Below are 15835 nucleotides of genomic sequence, written 5' to 3'. Positions count from 1 at the left end.
CCACCAGGAGCAGCTTGCCAGACTTCATGAGATCTGACAAGTTCCCTGCAGACACAGAACTGCAAGGTTTCTGCAGGGACAAAGCCCCTCAGCATGAATTTTATCAACCAAAACTGGAGCTCTCTGACTAGGAGGTTAAGAGAAAAGGAGCTGGTTCAGTGGATTTCCATTTCCAGCTGGTCCATGATCCTTAAGGGGAAGACAGCCATAGATGTGATATTAGAGCAATCCCACAAACAATCTCTCCTAAGCATTGGTTTCTCCAGGCAGAGGAACGGGCAGTTTGAAATAGCAGTTCCTTTTTTTATGACTCACTTCCATGCCATTATACCAATAAGATTCTGTCTCTCCAGGGTGTTTTTCTCCAGTGATTAAAGCTGTGAGCCTTCGACCTTGTGCCTTATCAACACTACACAACACACACTATAACCACCTAGAAACTTGCTGCCTTTCATCCCTTATTGCTTAATAAACTTGCCAGCAGACCTATTGCAACAGAATAATGAAGCTAAACGATTGCATTCAGCTCAGTAAATCTGGGAGCAGAGCCTGTTAAAAATAAATAAAATTAAATTAAAAAAAAAACTAATTGCAGAAATGTGGAGCGTTATGAAGAGATCCTGTCAGTTCAGCCAGAGTTCACAAACCATTCGCTCTCGTTATTCAGCTGCGAGGAGCGGCAATGCAAGAAGAGGTGCGGGTAGGGAGATGCACACACCTAGCAGAGGAACGAGGAGGTGTCGGGACAGATCCCCACACAGTCTGCACCTCAGGGAGCTGCTGCAGGAGCTGCAGTCAGCACGGCCTTTGGCATGAGGTGCTCAGGAGAAGAGACAGTGCTCAGAACCAGGTGCTTTGGCACAGCGACGTGGAGAAGGCAGCCCAGCACCTGGCTCCAGCCACAACAAGCCAGCTCCTGAAGTTTCAAATGTGGTAAAATTGCAGCCAGCTGACATTAATAACCTGCAGTTTATGATGTGTTAGTGCTGTAATTTTCTGGGTACTTGCTCCATGAAGCACAAGACAGGTCCTCCTCCAAGAAGGGGCACGGGCAGGCCATAACACTAGGGCACACGGTATGCATCTCATCTGGGGGAACATCCCACGCTCCGCTATACTGAGCAGTCATATGCTGGCTATTCAGGCCCAGATGCCTTGTCAAGGTGCCTAAGATGGAGAAATACAGCCCTCAGGTCCCAGGTGGGATGAGCAGCTCTCCATTGCCTGTGTTGAGCACATTTCCACCTCTGGGCACCTTGTTTGGGTGGTACAGGCAGGCCCGCAGAACATGCGGCCTGCAAAATCACACACAGACATCCCACAGGGCCCATGGCACTGCCTGCCACATGCTGGGCGGGCTGAGACTGGTAGGACACAAGCCTAAAGTCCACAGGAGCACATCCAGTCAGAAAAAGGTAGAAAGCAAGCAGGAGCTATGCTTACTCCCACACTGACTCCCTCCAACAGCAAGGAGCTCATTAGGCCCATGCTGGGTAATCCCAGGGTGGCCCACTGGTTACCAGCACATATCCCTCTTCTCATCCTTCCTTGGGCAACAGCATCACCCCATAAGGCCCCTTATTGCTTAATTTCTGCATCTGCAAAGGGATTTCAGGGTGGAAAGCACCAACTCCACTATTCATGGAAGGTTCCTCCTGACCAGATGACTTGTCAGGACCACAGTGAAGCACGAATGCTTGACCCCACTTGTTCATGAAAGTCTAGTGACAGCTCCAGAGGGTTGAACCACCCCATCAAGAAGATGAGTGGTCTGCAGGATCCAGAACCATCACGAGTCCGGTGGTTCCCACACCACTGCTACCCTGAGGTACTTTTTCCAGCTACCGAGTCTCTTGTAACTGAAGCTAGAGCTGCATCTGGCTGCCTGGAGGAAACTCCTGCTGCAGGTGTAAGCTGCTGGTGGGCCTTTCCACCAAGCTGTGCAATACATCTCCCGGATAGACAGGGAACGAGGAAAGGGAGTTGCATCACCACAGTGCACTTCACACTAAGCGCTACAATTTATAACACATAAATACTGTATATATGCACTGCAGAGTTTTGGAGACAACATTATCATCTCAAAGGGTAGGTAGGAGGCGGGAATAACAGCTTGTAACAACTGTAGCCGAGACAGCTGCTTTGTTTGCTGTATATAATGCTGTTTGGGGAGGCAAAATAGCTGTACCAGCAGTGCCTCTGCTAGCATACGCTGCAGCTCCACGTGAGGCTGCTGCTGCTAAGTAATTAGGTTAAAAGAAGACACAAACATGTAAACAATCTTGTGGAGGCTTTCTGGGAGAAATTTCAAGAAAAAAATCATTCATAAATCCAAGTGCATCCATTCCCTGGAAACCAGAGGTGTTATCCTCATGCTGGGCTTTTGCACGGAATTTGACACAGACTATCCAACCCGATCGATGTGGCTGCAAACCTGTGAAGAGGATTAACCTCTTGTAATGCTAGCTGTCACAGCTAATAGCCATCACCAAAGTCAGGCCTAGCCCTCCTTCCTCTCCTCCTCCATTTCCCCAACCTGATCAGCCGCCACGCGGTTCCACTCCCACCCCTTGTCCTTGTACCAGACCCTGCACAGAACCCATTCAGCTCACTAATCTGACAGAGTGATTCCTTTCCCCATATTGGGAAAAAAAAAAAAAAGGCCAAGTTTATTCTTCTGCCAGATAAGTGAGTTGAATCATCCCAGAAGGAGCTGACTAGCAAAACTGAAATCCAAGCTGACTACAGCTGCCCCAGTGAATACAAGCGAAGGGAACATGGAAACTTTCAGGATCAGGAAGACATTGGATCAGCTCACCTGCATTTCTGAACTGCACCCTCCATTAATCATGGAGCATCTCCTGTTAGACTGCCTTGGATCAGATGAATAGCTAATTCCTCCTCTGTAGCCCATGGGATACAAGGAATGGTATTTTCACTGGTCTAGTTTGTTCTGGTTCCTGGATAGTGTGACTCTACTGGACAGGAGGGGAAAAAAAGAAGAGCTTTTTCTCATTTGTGCTTGGAGTTTGCCCTGAGGAAGTTTGGCAGGATGCAGCTATGACATCCGTAATGGTAGCAGCATGGGAAAGGACTGCCAAGGTGATCTTGTTTTAATGAGTGGAATCACACTGCACTTGCACTGCCTTAAAGGAACCATCACCTGGCCCAGGCTTTCAGCAGATAAATAGATGTATGCAGCATTTGGCAAAGCTTTTGCAAACCAGCTCCAGCTGGAATGGGACACAGTCCGTATTATAGGGCTATTGCACACAGATACCACACCCGGTTCTGGAAATGTCTGAGACACCAACCGCCAGGAACGAGGAGGTGAGGAGAGCAGATCTTTATTTGCTCACCCTCGCCTTGCACAGGCATTTGCTGCTGGTGACAGGGCAGCGTTGCCACAGATCTCTGCTCTGACCCACCAGGACCATCTTCGTGCTCTCTAGCCAGACACGCTGCAGCCACAGCCCAACAGCAGCCAAAAGCCTCTTTCTTGATTCCTCCTCTTCTGCTTAGGAGCTCTCAGAGCAAAGAAGGCTTTGCTTTTCCCTTTCAGGATGGCAGACCAAGAGTCTTCCACATTGATGGTGTGTCTGTGCAGCAAAAGAATTGCCATGGTGACAGCCTCACTCCAGGTCTTGGGGAAAACAGCAGGACCCATGGATCCAAACTCAAAAGCTCGCTTGTGTATCAGACAGCCACAACTGGAGAGGAGTCAGTATCAGAAGGAAAAGAAACTTCTTTTCCCACCACCCAAAATTCCAAAAGGGACAGATGGGAAACCAAAGATCGCATCACGGCTTTGAGGAAGATGAGCACAATTACTCTCATTAAAAGGCTTGGGAAAACCACTGGCCATCTGAACAGACAGCTGCAATCCAGTGAACTTGCGCCTTGAGAGCAAAGTCTGATTATTCATTTACATGTGCAATCTCCCTCAAGCAGTTTGGTTTGCACCTTATTTTTTTTCCAGCTAGACAGCCATGAGGTTGTGAAGGCCCCACGTGCCTCCTGGCATCTTTGCTCCCCGCAGCACTGGAGGAGGATTCAGGACAAGCTGAAGGCAGAGCTCAGCCTGGGACACTCAGCTTATATGCACCAGCCTCCAGCCCACAGGTGTGGCAGGGCACCACAACAGCCCTGCACATGTTGGTGACAGTGTTTAAGGTACAGACACTGGGAAAGGCAGCCATGTCCCGGCTGCCCCTTTGTGCAGTGCTTCCCTCTCAACAGGGATACATAAAGAGGTATTATGAAGTTCCCAGCCATGGGACACCCTTATTTTTAGTGGTAACTCCCGTTGCAATGCACTTGGCCTGCAAAAGAGCCAAATGTACCCATGCTCCAGCAGCACAGCACTGCCAAAGCTCCTCAGCATCAAGTATCCCAGAAGCAAAGCTTTTCCAGTGACTCTGCTGTTGAAAAGCCCATGTTCTTGGGGGCAATACAAAATGCTACTGGAGTGACCAGTAGCCATAATTCAGGGCCTTGAGTAATGCTCCGAGCCAGGCACAGGCAGCCTGTCCCCATGCCGCTGTGGATCTACAGAAGTGGCTGGCATTGCCCTGTGCAGCTGTGAGCTGAGCTCAGAAAGGGTTATGCAAGCTCCTGCGTTTGCACTGGGACAGAAACCCCCTCCACCACCAGAACACAAACTGCTTTGGTCAGTCAGAGCCCTTGGAAAGCACCTGGGAAGGCAACAGGAAACCCCCGCACTCCCTTCTAGGGGGGGCTGTCCAGCCAGACTCCTTTCCCAGGCTTCTTCCAGCACAAGGTGATGAAAAACAGCAGCATCCCCTCTCGTTTCGTTGGGCAGCTGAGCAGTCTGAACATGCAGAAGAGCGAGGGAACACCCTTCCCTGGTGCCACCTGCCTGACCTGTCACGGTGAGGATACAAGCAGCAGTCACTTGGAGACCTGCTTGGCCCCCACCAAAACAGCAGCAGCATAACAGCACACGAGCTCAGAGAGCGCCCTTCTGCTAGTGTAAATCCTCCTGCTTCCCAGGAAACCGACGTATTTACAGCCCCAATTTGAACTGCTGCGAGCACCATCTCACCAGAAACGTATCTGTGTTATTATCATTGCACCGCATGGGTAATTGCTATACAAATATTTGCCTTGCCCACATTCATCACCAGGCTGCTGCTGCCTCAGGGTGAACTTGCTCAAAATCTGATGTGTTCTCCCAGCACCGGCAGTCTTAAAGGGAATGTGTCCGTTTCCCACACTGAAAAGCTCTGCACCCTGATCCAAACTCCCAGGGAAGTCCTGCATGAAATCCAGAGCAAGAGGGACCCTTGGCTTCAGAAGAAGGTGTGCAGGGCAAGAAGAAAGCCAGATTTCCTGAGCTCTTTTTGGACCAAGATGCAAGGCTTCGTTTACCTTTCCTCTCGTCAGCTTATTGTGGTTTGTTTAGATTTATCACTAGCCTTTCCTACTCCGCTCTTGCTCTTTTTTAATTAGACCATTGAGGCCTTGTTTTCAAATACTGCGTGGATCCCTACAGAAGCTTTTAAGTCTCTGACATCAAATGGCAAGCAGTTTACTATAGTTAATTATGGTAATTTTTGCTTAGTAGTAGCTTCCCTCTGAAGGAATCAAGACTACTTAGAAAAAGCCCCAGCCTTGGGCATGAATTTCTAAGAACATTTTTTTTTTTGCTATTTATTATTTTACAAAGCTAAGTAGCAGCAGAAACTTAAAACCCAGAGGGGAAAAAATGACAAAAAGAATAAGCTTTCAGGGGCTTTACGACATCATGTGGTACATGATCGGCCATCAGACACCAGTGCAGTGGAGTGGCTGGGTTGCAGTGGCTGAGTCTCCTACAACAGCCCCTTTCCTGCCACACCATCCCGCAGATCTAGAGACCAGCAAGATCACAGAACAACAGGATGCTACTCCCAAGCACTTCTAGAGGAAGAATGCAGAAATGGGGCTTTCAAAATGCCCTGAGCAAGCAGACCCTGCCTCTTCACATGAATTAAGCCATGGACAAGACCATGACACACGTTAAGAAAAGTAGGTCTGTGCCAACTTGCACATCCCCTCTTGGTTACTCCCTTACTGGTGAAACAAAAAAAAAAATCTGAATAAATCTCCCCCACAGCCCGTGCTTTGCGCCCAGCCCCTCGGCAGCAGCACTCTTACATGTGGCCACACCACCCAAAATTTCAACCCAAGCTGGTTTCCCAGTATGAACCAAACTGATTATTTTTGTGAGTACCCCCAGTTGTGTTCAATTTCCAAGAGGATGGAGTTGATCTATGACAAGAGGCAAGCTTCTTGCACAAGAGGCACAAGCATCCTCCAAAACCAGCAGGCCAGGCGGTGAGGAATTAAGACTTACTGTCCCAATGTCTGAGCAAACCGCCACCCTGCTGCCTGCACCCCGAATGCTCAGCCTTGCCCGAGTTAAGTAACTTGTCTTTTTCCCCTCACTTTTACTGTTCTAAATCAATGTTATTAACCTCTGTTTCCCAGGCTTTCCCTCCAGGTTTCCAAAGGAAAAAGAAAGCCTTATTTGGAGAGAATAAGGAGAATTTCCTCCTGGAAAGGAGAGAAAAAATTGGGAAAATTGACAGTTTGCCTTTGATTTCCATAGCTATAAAGTCCCCCCAGATAATCTGAGGGCTTTAATATATAGATTCTTTCTTTTACAGAGGGTCTGAAAATTTGACACTTTTACCAATTACAGAAATATGTAATCTTCCAGTCTGCTTTGCTACTGTGGAGTCTGTTTCATCTTCAGGCTCTCCTTTTAGGCAATTTAGTGATTCATCTGGGAATCTAGAAAGCATTTGGAGCAGTTTAAGTCAAACTTTCAAATATTTATCGCGAGGTGGGTTTGAGGTAGGCACGAGAATGTAAAATATGAGTTCAAAGCCTCCTGCATTCTTCATCTCAGAGCTAGAGGAAAGGGAGGAGAAAGCAAATCTGTATTAACTAATTTAATCAAAGGCAGGCATCTAAGCAATCACTATGGTCCTTTCCAGAAGTTCTCATTGTCTGGATGTTGTAGCTATTTGCCAAGTGGTTTGAACAGCTTAATTGTTCTTTAGTGTAAAAGAAAGTAATTGATTTTTGAAGTTATACTAACCGAGACATTACACAGCATTGAGAAAAATCACCCGCATTTTCCAGAACATCTTTTTAAGTACGGTTTGCCTCTTTCAGCAAAGGAAATCTGGGTCTCTGCCTACTTTCAAACAATGAAATTCTGGATGTCAGCAAGCTTCTTCATCTGCAAATGAGACTTGTTTTAAGTTCAGATACAGTTGGTGCGTTAGGTCAAACTGATCCCACACAAGAAAACTTAAATAACCCTCAGGACCCTTCCCAGCCCTATTTCTTATTATCCCAGTGTAAACACTGGTCTTGTTTCTCCTACAAGCACCCCCTGCTTGAATGCTACAGTTGCTCTAGAGAGCTGCCAAGCAGCCCCTGAGAATGCAGTATTTAGTACCCACAGACCCATCAAAGCCCTTCAGCACACACGTGGCTTCACACCCTCAGGTCACAGGAGGCCGGGTACCACCTTGGGCACGCACGCCACTCTCTAGAGGCTATGAGACAATGGATGGGCTGGTGTGCTTCGGGGGGCTGGGGCACTGAAGAAAAAAGGAGCAGTGGAAAAGATGCCAACAGGGATAATGCCAAAGAGCTCTATTTCCCAGGCCACGAATATCCAGTGCGTGAGCTAAGACCTTCTTTACCTCCTGCAGTCATGGGCTGTGCCATCTCCCTGACGATTAGAGAGCAGCCAGCCCCTCCAAAAAACACAAGGACAATTCCTGCAGCAAGGAGGTGGAGGCAAGATATTAATTTCTCCCCACCAGACTGCAAACCCTTTTTGCTGCCAGGAGCATTGTCCAAGAATGGCACATCCAGGATCCCTTATGCCTCAGAGACAGCTCTGCTTTTCCCACGTCAAGTCTGCCAACCCCATGACTGCAGGTTTTTGGAGTTTTTTGGAGTTTTACCTGTCCCCTCACTCTCTCCTTTCCCCTTCAAAAATCACAAGGATGAACAGTGATCAAACCCACAGGAAAAGATGACTCCTCGCTGCATGGCTACCGCAGTGATTGAGGGAGTGGTGGGAAAGCCTCTGAGAGCTTTGAGAAGCCAACAGGGCTCAGCAGCCCAGATCCGCTCTTTTCTGCATACTGGGACACGTAGAGGCTAATCCCTGCAGCACTACTTCTTTTGTCACAGTACAAATCTTCCTCTTCAGGACTAGATTAGAGAAGGTAAAAGCGAATCATGATAATACCTAGCTCTTAAATAGTGCTTTTTAGCCGTAGATCAAGGCAACTTACACAGAATAGCTCAAAGAGAGTTATAACAAGGTCCAGGATTGTGCTAATAGTCAATGGAGAAACCTCAAAGCACTGTGTAGAGATGCTTATGCTATGGGGTCAGCATTCACACCAGGGGGCTTCAGTTCCTTTTCCCAGTTTTCTTTTCCCAAATTCAGCCACATGCACTCAGGAGCAGCTGGTGCAACATCAGAGGGAAAGTCTCCTCGCAGTCCTCCCCACAAGCACCTATGGCTTCAATAACCAACGCACAAAAGATGACTGAGCTGGCACTTGCTTCTGGGCTGGCATCAAAAAGCCCTGCTCTCTCATTAGCCGGGCCTCTCCCCCGTGCCACTGCCAAAGCAGGGCAAAAATAGCACGTTAAAGAGACGAGACGCAGAACTTTCTTCTCACAGATCAACCCAGATTAAAAGGACTGCCTCGTGTCCCACGTGGCTGAGACAACACGTCGGGAACTCCTGCCCTGGCTTTTCTGCATCTGTTCAGCAATACCATTACACTCTTGCTAGCCAAAGTCTGCCCCTTTGGACCACAGCAAAGACTTTCCATGCGTCCCAGCACAACACTCACTGGGGCTAGGGACATAAAAATATACAGGGGAATACCGCTGTATGGGGGGTAAATCAGCAACTTGGTTGTGTGTGTTTTCCTGTCCCCATGCCCAACAGTTCCACAAGGCCTTGGCAATGGACACCCAAACTTTCTGGTTTGCATCCAGGTGAAGTCATTTGTCCACAGAGCGAGAGCCCTCCGCAGAAATTCAAAGGGTTGAACACCTGATGGAGTGAACTATGTACTTTGGCTCCCTAATTGTGTTCAGGATTGGGCTCTCTGTCCCACTCCTGGGAAGCAAGTTGTAATAGCTTTGTGTTTATGGCCAGAGCTGAACGACTGCTGCACACACACCAACCCCAAGGGTACCTCCGTCAACCTACCTGCTGCCGTGCCCCCCCTCGGCTCGTTAAGAACCGAAGTTCCGAGGAGTTTCCAGCTGCCAAGAAATCAGCTGTGGTGTTTGCAGGAGGTGGGGAGGGAAAACATACAGGTGCTCTCTGCAGGTTGATGCGCTGATTAAAGAGGTTCCCACCCCGCGGCTGCCACCTGCCAGCACACAGGGAGCTGTGCAGTTTTCCTTAGTCCATTTCATGGCAAAAATGACCTGAGGATTGGCAAATGCATTTTGTGCCTGTGCTTGCTCAGGCTAGTAGATTTACCATGAAGGCCATTAGCTCAGGTGGGTCCCCCCCCATCGGCAGGGCTGGGGGCAGCCACGACACTCCAGTGGGGAGACGGGGAGGGCAGCACTACTCAGAATGGTAGATTTAAAGGAAAGCATTTCCCTATCCAAAGCATGCTCTGGACAGAGTAACTTTTCAACCTAGGTGGAGCATTGGCTGCAACAAAATCCTGACCCAGGTGCGTAATTCCCTCCACCACAGTCATGCCAGCACCAGCACCGGTGGTACCGAGCCCCACCATAGCCACATCCCCATGCAGACCCAGGCCATCAGGTTGCATTCCCAGCCCTTACACCGGCAATTTTATCCGAGGACACCTCTTGTGTGGCCTGGTGCCATACCCAAGGTCCCAAATACAAGCTGAGGACAGGACTCCCACACCCTGCCATGCTGTCCTCCCTGCTCTGGTCAGCAGCAGGGCTTTCCCTTTGGGAACGCTGGCTCTGCACCACCCCACTGCACCCAGAGACACCCCCTGCGATGGCCAGGCAGCACAGCAGCCAGTGCCCACTCTCCTCTGAGCTGCCTGCAAGGACGTCCCCACTCCTCCTTGGTGTCTCTTCTGCCACAGCACCACCTGGCCACCAGATTTGGTCCACCTGCAAAAGCTTAGCATTATCATTTCAGGTTTGGTTGTTTTGCCCCAGAAACCCAGAAAGATGCTGTAGGACAGCAGCTGTCTTGGTGTCACACTGCAGCCCTGACCCCAAGTGTGCTGCAAGAGCCGATCAACACCTGTCAAACGACTTGACCTCTCCACCTCTCATTTAGCAACCTGCCAAATGAGGCTAATGCCATTTTGCTAGGTTTCTGTGACAATTAGTGAACCTAATGCACTTGAGAGTTTCTAGACACTTGTTATATGCACACACATTGGCAAAACCTGGCTATTTCTGTCCATGCCAGCCCTGTGAAGAAGCACGTCAAGAAGCCTCCAGCAACAGGCAGGTGGTCAGCAAGCAGACAAGTCTCACAGTATCTGAGGACAGAGCAGAGCCCTCCACCTCACAGGCACGTGGCCCTGGCTTGGAAGCACCCTGCCTGCCCCTCCCCAGCCAGGGACCTTCCAGCCCCCAAGCCACAGCTTCCTCCAACAAGGCAGCGAGGTGATGCTCCTGCATAGAAAGAACTAACCAGAAGCGTTGTGCAGCAGCACATTCCCTTTGATGTGTGTATCAAAATAATTATAGCAGGTGGATGCAAAATGGGCTTCCTACTTTGTTTGGTTTTGGCCAGAATGATTGCCTATGAAGGGAAACGGAGAGCTTTAGGCGGTTATTATTGTTAAAGACAGTTTGCGGAGAGGAAAATAAGTCTCATTTGAATAACAAAACAATTTTTGTTGATGATGTTGTTGTTTATGAGCTATTTAAGCCCTGGGGTAGGTAAAAACGGGAAAATAAGAGGAATTTATCTGTCAAACATTTTAAAACGGATACTACCCATGATAAAAATATTATTTTGAGTTTGAGCAATGAGTAGCACATCACACACTTTCTAGGAAGGAAATTAAAATAAAAAGGATTTCATGAGCCATGAGAAGAGTTGTAAAAAACAGCGTATATATTTTTTAAAATAAACACAAGTAATACTTCAGCCCCCTTTAAGCACCTCAAGCCTTAAAATTTATTCAGCCAAACTCACCACCATCACGGTTGGAAAGGCTTGGAAAACAAGGAGCCATTTAGCTTCTCCCCTTCAAGTCACAGGGAGCAGCACTCCCAGTGCGGAGGATGAAGCACAAGATGCCCCTGACCCCACATTCCTCATCCTCCCTCACCCACTGAGGTTGTGGAGTGGGGTTGTGGTGGAGACAGGGACCCTGCAGCCCACCAGCACCACAAAGAGCCGTGACCTGCTGCTACAGGCTGGAGAGGGTCACAGAAAGAGGACAAGGCATGGAGCAGCCATGGACACACAAAACGGTTCTGATACATGCCCCGTTTCCCTCTTTGGCTCCCTATAAAATATTCACAGTTTAATAGCCCAGCGTTCACTGCAGGGGACAAGCTGGGCACCCAAAGGTCACGGGTGTCGGACCTGAGCAGCTCCAGTATTAAACCCATTTCTCATAACCAAGCAAGGAAGGGACCAGAGCTGTCTGCATCGCTTGTTTGTGCGGCCAGCCATGGAAGTCAACAGTAAAGAAGTAGAGGCAAAAAAATCCACAGATATTGTGGTATTTACACGGAAACGTGCATGCATGAGGCCTTCAGATTTCAGAAGTTTGTCACTTTTAGAAAAAAAACATCCCTCCTACACTCCAGGGAGTTAGCCCTGCTTGCTTTTGCTTTTTCTTTTTTAAGCCTAACAAAAAAGATAGACTTATTGCAGACTTTTCACAGGATATGTTCACAACATTTAAATTACAAAAACCAATCATTCTTGACAGGCATCATTGACATATTTTGATTTAAAAATTAAAAAGGTTCTTTCTTTATATAGAAGGAGAAAAACATAGTTCAGGTAATTGCTTTGCAAGTGGTGACTTGTTATAAATGGATCAGCATTTTCTTCTAAAGAAGCACCCAAAGATATTCTTCATTAGCTCTAAGCTCATTACTACAAAGCCACCTGCACTCCGTGGTGACACATGAAGTCGCCCCTGCTAGCAAGTGCTGGAGCTTTGCAAAAGCCACGAGCGGGAAGGAGGAGGAGAGGATTCACCCCCTGCTTGCCCACGGACCAGCCGCAGCCCCCAGCTAAACCTGGGGAGGTCTCTGTCAGCCCCTCGCCCCGTAACCCCTCCAAGCCAGCTCCATCCCCACATCCTCACCTTCCGTGCTCATCACAGCTCATTTCTCCCATTCATCCACCGCTGTCTGCTTGTCTTGGTTTGATCCACCATCAGCATGGGAATTCCTTATTGCCCAGGATCACCAGAGCCTTTCTTTGAAGGATTTTCCAGCCTCGGCGAGCACAAGCTTTCCACAAGACACCATCATTGCTTCTCACGCATGGGTATTCATTTCAGCTGTGGGGAAACAAAAAAAAGGTATTTGCCATGGAATAGGCAGACGTTCAATTTTTTCCAAAAATGAACAGAAGATCCCAAAGAAGCAAACAAAAAATAAAATCATTTTGTTTCCATTTTCAGAAGTTGCGATATTTCGAGATTTTCTTAAGTCTTCACCTCCTTTCCTTATACCCTATCCTAATTTCTGTATCCTGAAAAAGAGGAAAGGAGGTGGAGAAAGAGGAGGGAAACGGACCTAAACACTAAGAATTCAGGATGTTGGAATTGCCACAGTTGCAACACAATTTTGTCATTTAAATAGAAACAAACTGTCTTCTACTTCATTAAAAAAAAGCAGCAGAAGAAATGGAAATGGTGGAAATGAGAGCTGCACCATGAAAGTTTCCCTTCTCTGCTTCTCGATGGGATTTGGGATTTCTCCCTCATGCCTTCGGTCAGTTTTGACCTGCTGAACGCAGGGGAGGCACAAACCCAGGGGCAATGGATTAAATTTGGCACTCCTTGCCCCTAAGAGCATGCACACCCTGTGCCCAGGGACACATTTTGGGTCCAAGGATGAGCTCCCAGAGGCAGCAGGGACATGCAGTGCTGCCAGGACAAGGAGCACAGCAGCAAGCTCTGCACCCATATGGCTTTTAAACCACAGAGAGTCAGGGCTCACGTGTCTTGCTGTTTTATACAAAGGATCCCGAACTATTATTAAATAAGAGAGGAAGTAGGATGGGGGGAAAAAAAGGTTTCCAGGCTCCAGCTATCAGGTCAGACTTGTGCATCCTGGGCATTTCCTTGCCAGAAAGGAAAAAAACAGGATAGCAGCTGGGGCATGGGCTGGAGAGCTGTCTGTGTTCCCATTTCTCCTGACAACCTGCTGAGGGACTCCCTTAGGCTGTTAGCCTTCGTGACTGGGCTCTGCACACCCACACTGCCTGCGGGTCAGTCTGTCCCCCTCCTTTCCTTGTATCCCCCTCCATGACTTTTGGAACCTGGCAGCCGATTCTGAACAAAACCGATGAAGGAAATGTGCTGCCTTTACCAGAGCCGGGCTGCCTTCGTGGGGGTCTGACTCACAGCTGCAGATCCAAGCCCAAGGAATGAGAAAAGTGCTAAGTTTCTTTCCTGGGAGCCCTCTCCATCCCTTGAGCCTGCGTGCCCTTTGTCAGGCCACGCTGCTGCACACGATAGGCAGCTGCCGCCACCGTAGGAGTGCCACCACGAGAATTAAACAAACTCCGTCTAGGAGCCGCGCCACACGCTCCACCTCATTACCCGAGAGGATTCTCAGCATCAAATCCTCTTGTTTTTACCAGCTCTGCTACTTGTGAAGGATTGGAAGCATAAAGCAATCAGGAAAAGCGAATGTTTTGCAGATCAGACGCTGCTCATCACAGCACATTACAGCTCCTGAATTATTAACAGTAAAAAATGAGGTGTCCCAGGGCTGCTCGCTTCTGGGTAGGGAGAGTAGGAGGGGGGTAAGAAGAAAGGATTGTGCTATTACAGGTTATTTTTATCTGACATTTCTATGCTTCTGTCATTAACTAATTGATGACACAGCCTGTTTAATATTATGTCTGCTCGGGTATTTATAGCTCACCAATTACTGTAGTATCTAGGTGCTACTAACAAGCTATTCTCAGATGAATTTGGATGCTCACAGACAAATTTTTTGGTGCAAGTAAGCGCGACTCCCTTGCAGTCAGCAGTCCAGAGTTTTATACCGGCCGAGGATTTACTGGAAGCGCTTCATCACACGTGGTGAGGCCGGGTCCCAGCTCACCCATCTGGGGATGCAGCAACACGAGCAACAAGGCACCAACAGGCACCTCGCGGCAGCAGCCACCCTGAACACCCCTGACGTTTCTCCTGTGCTTGCTGTCAGATCTTAGATCTCTTTGTAGGTGAGTTCACAGCACCCGGCAGCTACAACGCAAGCCGGACGAAGTCTTGCCCCTTGGCACAGACATTTAGATGATTTCAGGCGATGTTGCTCGAGGAGAGGAGCTGCAGTACCCCCAGGCAGCTACCCTCAGCCGCAGGAGGGACCCCGGCAGCCCCTTGCTGGTGCCAGAGGCCTGCTCCCGGGGGGCCTTCCAGGGGCCTCCCAAGTGCACAAACAAGCAGGAGCGTTTCACCGCAGTAACAGGGCAATTTCCTGCTAATTCTAAACAACATCGATGCGCGCGCATTTCGTTCCTGTCTTTACTGAGCAAACCTGAGAAGTAACAAAACCTGGGGAGAACATTTGAACTTTGATTGTGCAGGGTAAATGCTCTCTAACATTAACAAATCAAAAGGCATTACTTCCCGAATAGCAAAATGCCAGGCCATTTAGATTAGCCATGCTCAGATTCCTGCTGAGATCAGTGTGTAATTGTCCACCAGTAAGGAATAATCTCTCCAAATTAGTGCTTGTCGCCAGGCTCCAGACTGCCTGCAGCAGCACTTAACAGGGCTTACAGCCCAAATGCATCGAAATCTGCTTTTGACCCCGAATCAAAGAGCCGGCTTTCTGGTGGCATTCTCCTTGTAGCTGCCCTCTGCCTCCTTTTTAATCCCTCCTTCACAAGCAGATTTAGTTTGGCCTTAAGGAGCAGCTTTGTTTTATGGACTGGCACGTTACAGGGCGGCTGCCCACGGCCCACCCCTTCCTCCCTCCATGAGACCCACTGGGGCTCCAGCAGCTGCTGTTGTCCCCACTCATATTGTGTTAGGACAGATCCTGTACAGGAGACAAGTCGTGAAACAGGGCTGAGGCTCAGCCAGCACTGCAGGGGACCTGCCGTGCCTCTCCCACCACCGAGCCACCTTCTCAAGGCACCTAGATCGGTGTCTGGTGTGGCCAGAGCATCCCCCATCGCATGGGAACAGCCCAGCACCACAGCTTTACTGCCTGCCCCAGCTCCTCTTCTGTTCCCAGCCAGGAATTGTGCCTCCCATCCAAAAGTACTTCTCATCAGAAGTTTTATGGACAGAAGTATAGGTATTTGCAGAGTTTCAGTTTCAAGTTTTAGCATGTTCCGCTAAAGAACATTTACTGAGAAAGTTCCCAGTCAGCCGTAAGACTTCATTCAAACTTTGAACGCTCTTTGTTCTTAAAGACCGCCTGGAGAAGTTTGTGCCTCCAAGATCACATTCTTCATTGGCAGAGGGGGAAGACAATAGCCCTAATTTTAAAGGGAAAAGCTGCATAAACATCAATGGCAAAGATTAGGTGGGCTGGGGAGAACAGCAGCACAATTAACCTCTGTCTGCACCCAAATGCCTTCCGCAGGCTCTTCCAGCTCAACCAG

General features: G+C 48.7%; 1 protein-coding gene across 3 annotated transcripts in view; it reads right to left on the bottom strand.

Annotated features, from left to right (window-relative positions):
- Window positions 1–15835, bottom strand: part of CFAP58 (cilia and flagella associated protein 58) — a 116981-nt gene that overhangs the window by 31247 nt on the left and 69899 nt on the right. For 2 of the 3 annotated variants that reach the window (XR_013952887.1, XR_013952889.1), the window contains one exon: window positions 12345–12542. The gene's annotated coding sequence lies outside the window, so the exon portion shown is untranslated. Of the gene's footprint in view, window positions 1–3059; window positions 3600–12344; window positions 12543–15835 lie in introns of those variants that run through there. The other variant, XR_013952888.1, reaches the window with a different exon arrangement.

Source organism: Anser brachyrhynchus (genome assembly GCF_964034855.1).
Source record: "Anser brachyrhynchus genome assembly, chromosome: 6".
Taxonomy (NCBI): Eukaryota; Metazoa; Chordata; class Aves; order Anseriformes; family Anatidae; genus Anser; species Anser brachyrhynchus.
This window is presented reverse-complemented; position numbering and strand designations above follow the sequence as displayed.